The sequence below is a fragment of the Sphaeramia orbicularis genome, chromosome 17, assembly GCF_902148855.1.
Source record: "Sphaeramia orbicularis chromosome 17, fSphaOr1.1, whole genome shotgun sequence".
Lineage (NCBI taxonomy): Eukaryota > Metazoa > Chordata > Actinopteri > Kurtiformes > Apogonidae > Sphaeramia > Sphaeramia orbicularis.
Genome location: NC_043973.1, coordinates 43,781,400 through 43,796,324, shown reverse-complemented (window position 1 = coordinate 43,796,324; position 14,925 = coordinate 43,781,400).

The window sequence follows — 14,925 nt, the reverse complement described above, 5'->3', positions numbered from 1 at the left end:
ATTCCCCATTACTTCCGCTGTCTTTGAGCTTTTTGTGTGTGTTTGTGTGTGTGTGGTTGAGGGATACATCCTTGATGGAACACACGAGAAACAGAGGCGACGACCTGAGACTGATCCGATAAAAAGACCACCGCAGGAGAGGCAGGGAGGGTCGGGAAAGACAGGGATGAGGGAAGGAATGGAGGGCGGGAAATTGGTGGAAATGACATCCTGTGGCTTGCTGGAGGAAATAAGAAAAGAGAGAGAGATATCAAATGGCACAAACTGAGAAAAAAAAAGACAAGAAATGCTCATTAATGGCAACTTTAGTCCTATTAGATGAAAAATTTCCCTTGTTGTTGAATGTTTTGACACTATGCCCGAACTACTCTAAACCAGGAAAACCACCTTCCTCCAGACACCTATAGGTGTTGAGTACATCATCTCTGTATGTACCTTGTTATCACTATAGATCTGTAAACATGAAGGCTGTGGTCAGAAATAGAATAGGAGATGGGTACAGGGCGTTTGTGCTTTCTTTTGGAACGGCTGAATCTGTATCTAATCAGGTTAAATCTTGGCACAAGTAGCCTTCACTGCTACCACAGGCTTCTAATGCAATTGGATGTGCAGAGGCACTGCTTACAGCAAAGAATTATGGGTTCTCCTTCACTGGTTTTGGCTATCCAGTGGAGGCGTAAAGAACAAACAACACTTTGGTACAATCCCATGAGAACGGTGCTCTTGCTGCTTCACACACACATTAGCTAACTAGCGCCATACTTGCAGCTTCACACATACAGCAGAAGCAGCTTTGCAGTATCATAAAATAAAAGCTGTTTATGATGCTTGAGATCATACAGCGCAATAACACATTCTGCTACTGCGAACTTTGAATCTGTCATTAAATCTGTATCTTATCTGCAGTATTTACATAGATCCAGTTTGGAACATCGTTAAATACTGATAATTCTTGCCTTCTTTCAGTTTTATGGCTGCATTTCTTCACATTACTTGGTATTTGGATGACAGTTCTGTTTTGCGACCTTCTAGTGACTGTCCATTCCAGAATTCACAACACTGTCTGGTTTTCAGTCATGGTGAAAAACTAAAAAAAAAGCTCTAAGAAATTGTAAAAGTTGGATTAACCCTTTATAGAAATTTGATTGAAATGCTCTAAAACTCAAAGTTTCAACCTTAGTGTGTTATTGGACATCGTCCTCCTTGTCGGTTGACGTGACAACAGTCTCCCTCCTCTTACCATAAAACATCGGAGCAGCACTTGCTAAAAAGTAAACGCATGCAATAAAACAACTGTTATAAGGTCATAAACTGACAAAAATCATCCATATTCATTATATACAGCTTCAAAATTTCTATAAAATCTCTCTGAGTTTTATAAAAACCAACATGCTTCTTGATTTCAATAAGGCACAGGATTGGCCCCATATTGAATGTTTGCAGAAATGACCAAAAATAGTCATTTGCCCGATAAAAGGTTAAAAGTGGAAGTTGTAGGTTTTTATGAAGTTTTCTGTCATAACTTGCTCTGTATTAACCCATAAAGACCCAAACATCCACTGGCGTTCAAATCATTTACTGATATTAAAAGTTATATACCTGTTGATCCACTAATCCTATCGATACATGTAAATAATTGGTGTAAAATGCAGTTTTTCATCTTTTCATGGTCATCAGATATGACCCATTTGAGTGTTCAGAGGCTCTGTAGTGAACGTGGAAACACTGTCATCTTCTACAACATTGATTCACCAGTAAAACCCATGGAATTTGACAAATGGCAGTGGATGGAGATGTTTTTTTATGTTCAGTCAATGATATATTTTACAGAAAAAGTCACTTTTTTTTATCCATTTTCTCCATTTTTTATATAATTCTCAACTTTAATTTGAGCTTTTATGGATATCAATCATAATCAGTAAATTCAATGTAGGAAAATACCTGATTTTCACTTGAAAATGCAAAATACTGAGCACAATATTAGAATAAATGGTGATAAATCACTTAAGAAAAGTAAAATAAATAAATAAAATGAGGGCCACAGAAGTAGCTTTGGGTCTTTATGGGTTAAAATACCTTTACATATAGCCTGCACTTATCTATGCAAACCTTGATTCTGATTACATTCCAAGAGCATGTCACACTAGTTAATCCCAAACATGAAGGCGATCCTCCATTCTTTGCTATATACTTAAAGAATGGATGAACATGTGAATATAAAGTTTGAGACTGTTAAACACAAGCTGTAATTAAAAATAAAATTGTCCTTCGAAGAGGGTTGGGGTGGGGTGGCGGGTTAAAAAATAAAAAATAAAAAAAGCAAAATGCTGAGCATATTAGAATAAACTTAAGAAAAGTAAAAATTAAAAAAAAAAAAAAAAAAAAAAGCAAAATACTGAGCATAATATTAGAATAATTGGTGATAAATTACTTAAGTTAAAAAAAAATCATGTGGGAATTGGCACAAAAGTAGCTCTTTATGGGTTAAAATACCTTCACATATAGCCTGCACTTATCTATGCAAACCTTGATTCTGATCACATTCCAAGAACATGTCACACCAGTTAATCCCAAACATGAAGGCGATCCTCCATTCTTTGCTACATACTTAAAGAATGGGTAAACTTGTGAATATAAAGTTTGAGATTGTTACTTAAACACAAGCTGTAATTAAAAATAAAGTTGTCCTCCCAAGGGGGGGTGGGGGGGTGAGGGTGGAATGGCGGTTAAAAAATAAAAAAATAAATTAAAAAAAAGCAAAATATTGAGCATATTAGAATAAACTTAAGAAAAGTAAAAATTAAAAAAAAAAAAAGCAAAATACTGAGCATAATATTAGAATAATTGGTGATAAATTACTTAAGTTAAAAAAAATCATGTGGGAACTGGCACAAAAGTAGCTCTTTATGGGTTAAAATACCTTCACATATAGCCTGCACTTATCTATGCAAACCTTGATTCTGATCACATTCCAAGAACATGTCACACCAGTTAATCCCAAACATGAAGGCGATCCTCCATTCTTTGCTACATACTTAAAGAATGGGTGAACTTGTGAATATAAAGTTTGAGATTGTTACTTAAACACAAGCTGTAATTAAAAATAAAGTTGTCCTCCCAAGGGGGGGTGGGGGGGTGAGGGTGGAATGGCGCTTAAAAAATAAAAAAATAAATCAAAAAAGCAAAATACTGAGCATATTAGAATAAACTTAAGAAAAGTAAAAATTTAAAAAAGCAAAATACTGAGCATAATATTAGAATAATTGGTGATAAATTACTTAAGTTAAAAAAATTTAAAAAAAATAAAAACTCATGTGGGAACTGGCACAAAAGTAGCTCTTTATGGGTTAAAATACCTTCACATATAGCCTGCACATATCTATGCAACCCTTGATTCTGCTCACATTCCAAGAACATGTCACACCAGTTAATCCCAAACATGAAGGCGATCCTCCATTCTTTGCTACATACTTAAAGAATGGGTGAACTTGTGAATATAAAGTTTGAGATTGTTACTTAAACACAAGCTGTAATTAAAAATAAAGTTGTCGTCCGAAGAGGGTGGGGTGGGGTGGGGTGGCGGGTTAAAAAATAAAAAAATAAATAAATAAAGCAAAATACTGAGCATATTAGAATAAACTTAAGAAAAGTAAAAATTTAAAAAAGCAAAATACTGAGCATAATATTAGAATAATTGGTGATAAATTACTTAAGTAAAAAAAAAAAAAAGAAAGAAAAATAATCATGTGGGAACTGGCACAAAAGTAGCTCTTTATGGGTTAAAATACCTTCACATATAGCCTGCACTTATCTATGCAAACCTTGATTCTGATCACATTCCAAGAACATGTCACACCAGTTAATCCCAAACATGAAGGCGATCCTCCATTCTTTGCTACATACTTAAAGAATGGGTGAACTTGTGAATATAAAGTTTGAGATTGTTACTTAAACACAAGCTGTAATTAAAAATAAAGTTGTCCTCCCAAGGGGGGGTGGGGGGGTGAGGGTGGAATGGCGCTTAAAAAATAAAAAAATAAATCAAAAAAGCAAAATACTGAGCATATTAGAATAAACTTAAGAAAAGTAAAAATTTAAAAAAGCAAAATACTGAGCATAATATTAGAATAATTGGTGATAAATTACTTAAGTTAAAAAAAATTTAAAAAAAATAAAAACTCATGTGGGAACTGGCACAAAAGTAGCTCTTTATGGGTTAAAATACCTTCACATATAGCCTGCACATATCTATGCAACCCTTGATTCTGCTCACATTCCAAGAACATGTCACACCAGTTAATCCCAAACATGAAGGTGATCCTCCATTCTTCGCTACATACTTCAAGAAAAATGATGTTAAAACAACTCGAAAAACCGTAGGAGCCCAACTTCCCTGCATGCACTCCTGTCAGCTCACGAGGCACTCCAAGCAACAGTGGCCGACTCTATGCTAAGCCCTCCCAAATCCCCCCAACTGCACCTGAAGGCACGTCGGCTCTTAACTAAACCCGCTAACCTGTCAGCCGTTAAACCGGCGCATAAAGGCCCCATCATGCCTTAAGAGGCCTATGCATGTCATATTATGGTAAAAGCTATTAGCATTACAGCGCTCACATTCACAGGTTTTAGCACAAGAATGGAAAAGCTACAGAACAGAAGAAGGTTTTTTTTTCTTTTTTTTTTTTTTTTTTTTTTTGTGCTGACACTAAAAAGAGAAAATGGAATTATTGGATGTGTGATTGGAATTAATGGGAATGTTGACAAATGAAATGATCCGCCCTTGCAGAGGCGCGCGGCGACGAAGGAGCACTTGTTTGTTTGTGTAAGGGATTTAATGTTTTCAGAGACGCCTCAGTCTCCAGCACGTTCCATCGCCTTTTGTTTTCCTCAGCCTGTCTTTCTTCTTCTACTACTTTACGTCTGTTCGCGGTTGCACATCTCGCGACGACGCAAGTGTGTGACAGCTGTAGTCTGTTTGTTTGCGTTCTCTGCGCTCTCCATATTTACAAGACTGAGAGATTTACACTGAACCTGACCCCGAATGCCTAGCCCAGCTTCCTTACTTTCCTTTCTCTATTTTTTCTTCCCGTCGTTTAAAGAAATAGACAAAGAGAAATTGTACAATGAAAATAGACCGAGAAAGGTCAACGAGAAGACAAATGTACGTACTGAAAAATCCAAGAGATTCCTGGCAGGGAAAGAAAGACAAATTCTTTTAGCACAGAATGAGAGAAGCCAGGGGATCGAAAGAGGAGGGGGAGAGGGTGACATAAAAGAGAGGATGAAAGTAAAATAGGGGAAAAAAAAAAAAATTGTGGGAGAGCAGAAGAAAAGGAAGAAGAGCAGATGATGAGGAGGAAAAGAGATGTTGAGCTGAAACGCAGATCCCATCTGTTTGACCGAAATAAAAGCAAAGGAATTCCTAAGATGTCCCGCCGTACAGGTACACGGCGAAGAGGATTTCAGTCGAATATTATCAAACCTGCGTCTTTTGGCTGCTGCTGCTAACGACGATACCTTTGGAAAAAATCTGCGCAAGAATTGGATCATAAAATTTAGAGAGTCTCATTTGGTGCAAAAGCATATTTCCAGTTTAACAGCTGCATCATCCAGCTGTTAAAACACACAGCGACAGGCCTCCGTTTTTCATCCCCGTCCTTGCCTTTCTTCTGTTCTATCTTTGGCCTTTTCTTTGTTTATCTTGTTATTTTCCTTGTCCACAGAGCAAATGTCATGTTTGTAGTTTCTTTAGAGGCCAAAGTAGCAGCGACTCTGGTTGACCCAAAAAAAAAAAAAAAAAAAAAACTCACAGGAGAAAAAATAAACCAGGGGAAAAAAAACAATTCACAAAGACTGGGCAGACTGATGCTGAAGGGTTTTCAGACTATAGAACAGTTCCCACTTACTCCCACAATGTAAATATGTGAGTTATATTCATATATAAATACCAGGTTTCTTATTCTTTTTCTCTTTATATGTCATTTTTCGCTCATTTGTTGTTTCTCTACCTGTCTTTTCTCTGCACTTGCTTGTTGTATGTTGCTGCTGTTAACTGAGAAATTTACCCATGGGATAAATCAAGTCTTATCTTATCTTATCTTATCTTATCTTATCTTATCTTATCTTATCTTATCTTATCTTATCTTATCTTATCTCATTTTATCTTGTCTTATCCTTTCTCATTGTATTTCATCTTATCTTATCTCATCTTTTTTCTGAACTTTCATAATTTTATTTCATCTTATCTCATGTCATTTTTTTTCTCATTTTATTTCATCTTATCTTTTCTTATCTCATATTTTATCTTGTCTATTCTCATTTTATTTCATCTTATCTTACCTTATCTCACCTTATCCTTTCTCATTTTACCTTATCTTATTTCATTTTATCTCATTTTATCTTTTCTCATTTTATTTCACCTTATCCTGTCTTATCTCATTTTTTCTTATTTTATCTTATCTTTTCTCATTTTATTTCATCTTATCTTGTCTCATCTTATCTTATCTTATCTTATCTCATTTTATCTTATCTTATCCTTTCTCATTGTATTTCATCTTATCTCATCTTTTTTCTTAACTTTTATCATTTTGTTTCATCTTTTGTCATTTTTTTCTCATTTTATTTCATCTTATCTTGTCTTATCTCATCTTTTATCTCATCTATTCTCATTTTATTTCATCTTATCTTACCTTATCTCACCTTATCCTTTCTCATTTTACCTTATCTCATCTTATTTCATTTTATCTCACTTTATCTTATCTTTTCTCATTTTATTTCATCTTATCTTATCTTATCTTATCTTATCTTATCTTATCTTATCTTATCTTATTTTATCTACTACACCATTGGTCAGTCAAACATCTGGATGGAGCTCTGTTCTGTAATTCTTCTCTATAATAAAAGAACTTTCCAGTCTGGTTTCGTTTTCAATGCTAACTCCTCTAACATCATGGTGCATAAAGGGTTAAAAAATCAGCCAAGGAGACAGAAATGCTCATCCTTCTCCTTGTCCTCACAAAAATCTGCCCTCCTCCTCCTCCTCTACCTCCCTCCCCCTCTCCCTCCCCCTCTCCCTCCCCCTCCATCTCTGCCTGTCACGGTCTAGTGGCAGGGTTAAGTTAAGTAAGAGTGTTCTAATAATTAGGACTGGGACTCGCTCGCCTGCCTGCCCATGTGTGCATCTGTGTGTGTGTGTGTGTGTGTGTTCCTGTCAGCGCTTAGCCAGATGTTAAAAGGCTTGTCCCTCTCATGTTCCCTCCCTGTCAGTCTCAACACTGTGCCACACAAACACTCCAACGCTCCCACGAACACACCACGGACCGTCCCGCTTGTGGTGGCGTTGTTTACCCCAGAGTGTGTGGCCTCATGCACTTCTTGCTTCTTATGTGTATGGGTGTGTTTCCGTGTTATTGCTACGTATACAGTCCACATACACTCCTGTGCAAAAGTCTTATTCCACGGTTAGATTTGTTGTTTTGTCGTTGAAATGATCATACCTATTTATTTCTTCTTATTGTCGTTTCTTCACAAACAGTAAGAAAATACAGGGAGTGCACGCGCAGCTTTCAAAGACACACAAAAAAACGGACGTAAATGTGTTGTAAAGGTTAAAGTCACTACTTAGTATGACCTCTGACCCCATGACAAGAAGCAGCACAAGCGATTAGAACCATCTGACATGTGCTGAATGAAACCTCAGAAAATGAATGCAATAAATCTCATATATTCTGAACAAAAGGGTTAAAAACATGTTAAATGCAAATGGTTTATAGAAGCTGTTTTTTGATACTTTTGTTTTTACCGCTGTACATACTACACATATACGGAAAAAATGATTAATGAATAATCAAAAACAATGATTATGCAGTCAAGTACTAACTCCTGTGCGTATCATGCGACCAAAACAGACAGAAAAGAAAACATGGAATGCCTAAAAGCACTGTTTTTGTCAGTACAATGCAATAGATATTGATGTAAGAACTGAAGTGATTTTGGTTATTATCAAAAAAGCCATAGAAAATGGATTAATATCAATTATTAAATTAAACTCTCATGAGCTATTTTTGTTGCTATCATTCTATTTGTCCAAACAAATGTACCTTTAGTTGTACCAGGCATTAAAATGAACAAGAAATTGAAGAAAACAAGGGGTGGTCTAATAATTTTTTTCTGCAACTGTATTTAATGATTCCTACACTTGTCTTTTTCTATTTACAGCGTTCCTACAGGTTTCTACAAGTTAAATTTAACCCATAAAAACCCAGTGCTACTTTTGTGTTACTTCCCAAATGAAATTTTCCATATCTATATCCAACCTTTAAGTCATTTATCACCATTTATTATAATAATATCCTCTATATTTTGCATTTTATCAGTATAAATCACATATTTTCCTGTATTTAGTTTACTAATCAAAATGATGAAAAGGTCCATAAAAGCTTACATTAAAGTTGAGGGTTATGATATCTAAAACAGAGAAAATGGAAGAAAAGGTGACTTGCAGTAAAATACAGGCATTAAAATGAACAAGAAATTGAAGAAAACAAGGGGCGGTCTAATAATTTTTTCCGCGACTGTATATACAGATTGTATTTTATCGCAGAAACTGACAAATGCATATGTTATTATACTGTCACTAAACCAGTAAACCTTATGTTAGACTTGGACTTTTGCATAGTACTGTATATTCTCCACATTTTCTTTCCTTCCTTTAATGAAACAGTGACTGTAAGATTGGAATATGTTCCCTTTTTTTTTCCCGTTTTCTCTCTGGGTGGCAACTGGAAGCAATGTTTATGTGTGTGTGTGTGTTTCATTCAGTGTGAGTCTTGCGGTCATTGTTGCGATATTGTGCAGATCAAGGATTAGTTGCTTCCTGTCGAGCCTTTTGTCAGCCCAGCCACTCCATTTGGACACAGATCACTGTGTGTCTTTGTGTGTGTGCGTGTGTGTGTGTGTGTGTGTAGGAGTGGGTTACACAAATGAGCCGCTGGGGCTGGTGTAAGGCAAATGAAGGAGACAGGATAAGATGAGAGGATTCCCTCTGTGGCACCCTGCAAAATATTCTCCAGCCACAAAAGTCATTTGATCTTACTTCCACTCTTTATATAGGATGTTTTTTTAATTAAACGAGTGAACACACCTGCTAATATGACATGACAGATTCCACTTGCTCCCATTGCTGTTGTACCTCAGAGGAATTGACTGAAAAGACTGAATGGAAAAAACACACATAGTACAAGGAAAATACAATATAGTGTTTCTATCAAATGAAAGACAACAAAAGTAAACATGTCACGGTGTGTTGCTGCAAACCAAAGATGTGTACCGTGTGTGTTATTGAAGGATTTGGCCCACGTGAATGTTGGATATAACAGGACTTGAATCTTTATTCAATTTTTATGGTTTCATTTGTGCACAAGAGCATTTTAGTTCAGTTAGGGTTAAGCAAAGAAACCAGAGCTTAGATTAATCCGTTTTAAGTCTGCATCATGTCCTCCAAATGTGAGCCAAAGTGCTTTTATTGCCTAAACTGCAACCGACAACTGGACTTTATATCTTGAGTCTTGAAGTTTTTTTCATTTTAGGCCATGTAAGCACTTTGTTTCAGGTTTTGGAAAACACGTTGCAGACTTAAGACCTGCTTTCTTTAACGCTGACTTTAAAAAAAAAAGCCACAACTACATAAAAGTTCATAAAGTTGATACGCTCATACGTAGAAAATTCACCAGATACATAGATTTAGTTAAAAAAAATCATGACATATATGAAGCATTATTTTGATGACTAGACTTATATTCTGCTTTTCTTTTAGCGCACACACACACTCACACATACACATACACACACAAGCAGCAGAGGCATCCACACATGCCGGGTTCCATAATGTCCTGGGTTCCGGAATTCCACTTTGTTCCCCTGGTGATGTCAGCGTTGGCCAATAAAAACCCGGCGTTAAAACTCCACTGAGCCTCATACAACTGCGGCACACCTGGCAACACAACACACATTTGGCTTTTAATATGTGTACTCTTTCACACACACACACACACACACACACACACACACTGGCTTGGTTAAGGTCATTGCATGTCATGGCTACACCTGTGGCTGCACAGTACAGGTAGATGCATTCCCATACTCTGTGGTATGAAACAGGTTTATTCCATTTAATGCAAAAAAAAGAAAAATTACTCTAGTTCTTTGTGGGGGTGTGCATTGGCAAGAATCTGGTGATGCGATACAAATCAGAATACAATATATCATGATACTGATAATAAGGCGATATTTTTTTTGTTTTTTTAAAGATTATTTCCTGGAAACATTTTAATTACATCATAAATATGCACAAATACTAAACACATTTTTATTTGATGCGATATCACACAACTTTCCTACTTAAATTACATTACATTACAGTTTAAGATCCTGCTGAAATGTTCATATTCTATTAGTTGTGATTAAAATGCATAGTGGACAGTCCCTGAATCATCCAACATCATAATGTTATTTTTGCGCCATCCCAACAAAAGAACTAACATCTGTTTCTCAGACAGTAAAAAGTGCTTTTAGGATGCTTGCGATAAGCATTATTTAACAAAACTGTGTCAAATGATAATAAATAAAGTATAAACAAAAGAAAAGCAAAAGTAAAACTGAACCCTCGCTATATCTGCATTTGAATAAATACTGAAAAATATCGATACGGTATCATGAAGTGAAATATTGTGATATATTGCAGATCTGATATTTGCCTACACCCCAACTTCTTAGATGTTTTTTCACACATTGCACTACAAGATGTGTTTATTTTTTTTTAGCTTAATATGTCTTTTCCCACTCTATAGCTTAGACTTCCCCCAGGGGATTCTTATTTACTAAAGATTTTTATGGCAGCCAGCAAGAAAACTACGACAACATGCTGGCTTCAAAAACACGGCCCTTCTGTGGACAGCTTTATAAATATTGCAAATCATTTTCATCATATGGAGCAGATCACTTATAATCTGATGCTATAAAAGGATGTAGGAGAAGGACATTGGAAACAGTGGACCCTCTTCTTAGCTCAGTAACTTCAAAAACCCTACCCGTTTAAACATGCTTTTTGTTGTTTTTAAAGCAGGTGTAACTTATATTCATACATATTTACACTGTGTGAGAGTATTTATGTATGTATGTATGTATGTATGTATGTATGTATCTTTATTTAGGCGGGACAGTGCACATTAATGAACACATTTATACATTCCATTTCAGTATAAACATGTAAATATGCCGGAGTTAGCGCCAATGCTAATTTTCATCCGCAGTTCCCACATAATAAGTAAAAGAGATCCGTGCAATACAAAACAAAACAAAACAATACAGTGTAATAAGTGCAGTACAGAGCAAGACAGTACAGTTCAATACACTACAATATAGTACATGGCAAGAACTAAAATAAGCATTTAATAGTACTAAAAGGACAATACGTACAATACCTTACATTACAGTACAAAATGACATTTACGCCTATGTGTCAGAGATTAAAATAAACATTCAGATATATTTATGTATTTATTTATTATTTTTCCTTTTTTCCTGATCCTGCTGTTTGTGTTATGTATGTTTAACCATGTTTGTAGTAAAAAAAAAAAAAAAAAAAAAGTGTTTGTTTCTCACCACAGCAGCAGCAGTAGTAGAACTAAACCCCTAAATGCAGAAGTGTTAAGAGATTGTTTTCTCCTCAGTCTACCTTTCTCTTCGCTCATCTCTCCTCACTCCCTCCATACCCTTCCTTCTCCTGTCGTCTTCTCTCCTCCCACCTCCTCACCCCCTCACCCCCCACACAACACCCCCATCTCCTCTCCTCTCTTCTCCTTTCCTCTCCTCAGTAATCTAATCTGTAGCCAGTTTGTGGATGCAGTCTAGTGTGACAGCCCCCCCACCCCACCCCACCTTCCCACCCCCATCCTCCACCTCCTCCTCCTCCTCCTCCTTCTTCTTCTTCTTCTCCTCTCACTTTCACACATACACACACATAAACAGCAGGCCTGTTTCTAAAAAGCCTGTTTACACCCCCCCCCCCCCCCCCCCCCCCCTCACTGTCTTGGTCACACCCTCTTTAATATTGAATTATTCATCAAATCTGATTGGTTCCTGCTGATGGCGGCCATGATGCGTACAAACAGACTGTGGGTGGAAGGTTTGCAGGGTTCGAGATCGTTAGCCGTTTTTCAACGCGCTGTCGCTTCACAAAGCTGGACTGCACCGCCACTTAGCATAAGATCACACACATGTTATATTCACGTAGCAGCAACCAAACCACCTACTGCACCTGTAGCTGATTTGGAAGTGAAACAGTTCTTTAAATCAGGAAGGAGGATTTTTCAGTTATTTTTAAGTTAGCGAGCGTGTATCCTTATATGCTAACATTTGATTTGTTCCTCTTCTTGGGGCTAAAAGTTGCAGCCATCCCAGGGGGGTAAAGCTTACCATCTGCTGCAAAAAGCCCCAGAAGTCCCTTGGAAAGGTGAAACAAATCAATAATGGGTGTTTTATATGCATGCCAGAGTGTGTGTGAATGTGTGTGCTCATATGATTTGCATACACAGAATCTATACAGTTCAATAGAAGGAGTACACTCTGGTCGCAGCAAAGACTAAAAGGTCCCAGAGATGACTGGACAGAGCCATTCCTGTAAAAATACAAGCAATGGACCAGCTTTCATAGAAATAAAAAAAAATAAATCTGTTGGTGAAATATTCAGAGTTTGGGTGTAAATGTAACGACGTCCTTTTGGAATGCCCAAACCAAAAGATCCCAAGATTGAAACTGAGATCCATATATGAAAAGAAGCCGTGTATCATTCGTTCTTATCATATTCAATTGAGAATCCGCAATCGGAAAATGAAAAAAAAAATGACTCGTTTCATTATTCATGTACAAATCAAAAATCGGAAAAGGAGTTGTTTTTCATTCTTTCGACTGTACGATTGTTCAATTGTAAGATTGGACGTCCATTTGGAAAGCCTGAACCAAAAGATCACCCAAGGTCACGGCTTGAAAATGAGATCCATGTAAGAAAAGAATCCATGTATCACTCATTCTTTTCACATTCAATTGAGAATCCACAATCGGAAAATGAAAAAATGACTAATTTCATTATTTGTGTGCAAATCAAAAATCAAAAAACAAGTTGTTTTTCATTCTTTCGATTGTACACACAAAACAAATTGGAAATAAGCAAATGGATCAAATGTCGGGTTTCATGTTGACATTTATGATGTCCGATTTGGTATGACCCGGAAGTTATTGACTTCTTTGTGTGTTACGTGAAGTAGCTATGGATACCTGATCCGTACCTGGAAACTGGATCGGTGCCCCACATGCGCGAAATAACGTCACATCTGTCACTGATTGTTGTCATTTACGGCTGATTCCGTGTACATAACTGTTTATTTGCAAAACAATGCTCGGTGTCTGCTAATGTTTAGTTGGTTTCTGTGGTTGTTAGTTTCTCTGTGGGTCTCGCATGTGGGGTACCGATCTGGTTTCTGGGTACGGATCAGGTAGCTACAGTGGATTCTACTCAGATTGTCTACCATGGCTGCACTGTATTAGACAAAACAACAATACCTAGAAGATTCTGACAACTTTTTCAGGTGTCATGTCGTCCTCCTTGAGAGTAACGTATTTGCTGCCGCTGAATAACACAAAATTCTCCATTACGGCAGAATACTAGCAAACCCACGATTGTCCAGCTCAACACACGGAGAAGTCAGTAACTTCCGGGTCATACCAAATCGGATATCAAAAATGTCAACATGAAACCCGACATTTGGTCCATGTGCTTATTTCCAACGTTTAATTTGTGCGTACAATCGAAAGAATGAAAAACAACTCGTTTTTTGATTTATGATTTTTGATTTGTACATGAATAATGAAATTAGTCATTTTTTCGTTTTCCGACTGTGGATTCTCAGTTGCGAATGTGAAAAGAACGAATGATACACGGATTGAAAAGTTCCCTCTTTATTTGTCTTTTTCAGCACCATCAGGTTGATCCACAATACTCCTCATATCTCTAGTTCGTGTTTGCACGCGTGTAAAATTGCATTCATGCAGCGGGCTTTGTTAAAGGCATAAACAGTCGATGATCACGGATTTGCCCGCACTTCAGAAAAATACGTGGATAAAGAAAGGATGAGTGTGTCGACGTTTGCGCACGTGTGTGTGTGTGTATCCGCTATCTCCGACGCTTCGCGAGACACTTCAGGTTGACCTCGTGGTGCCTCTGCATATCTAAAAGGCATTAGAGGGACGCTGACTGTGTGTCCGTGGATCTTTTTTTTCCCCCCTTGTGTGTGAATCTCTGATCTCTAAACACATTCAAGGCAGGCGAGTTTAAGTATTGACCTCCGCTGTACCCTGTTAGGACGTAATTAAATGAAGAAAGAAATCACTTTATCCAAACTCTGCTAAAAAAAAAACAAAAAAAAAACCAAAAAAAAAAAAAACGAGTTGTGTTTTTAGCTTCTTTTCACCATCTTCCAACCCCCACCACCACCACCACCCTCTCCCACTGTCACAGGGTGTGTGTGGAAACCCAGCCCACTGTTCAGCAGATGAATAATTTAGCGGTGTGTGTATCATCTGTTTACCGTGCTAATCCATCTGTCAGCAGGCACCTATCGATTTGCGCCTGCCTGGTAATTGTGCATCCGCGCCACATGCACACACAAACTACGCAAACACGCACACACACACACACATAACAGGACACCCATACACACCCGTACACCTATATGATGTCCAGGTTAGCTCATATTCAGATCCTGTTGTTGTCAGCTGGCCACACGGACACTTCATTTTCACTGAGTGGAACTGATTTTAGGGTCAAGGTCATAAAATCTAAGCGATATTGAATGCAACACAGAGTTCTGG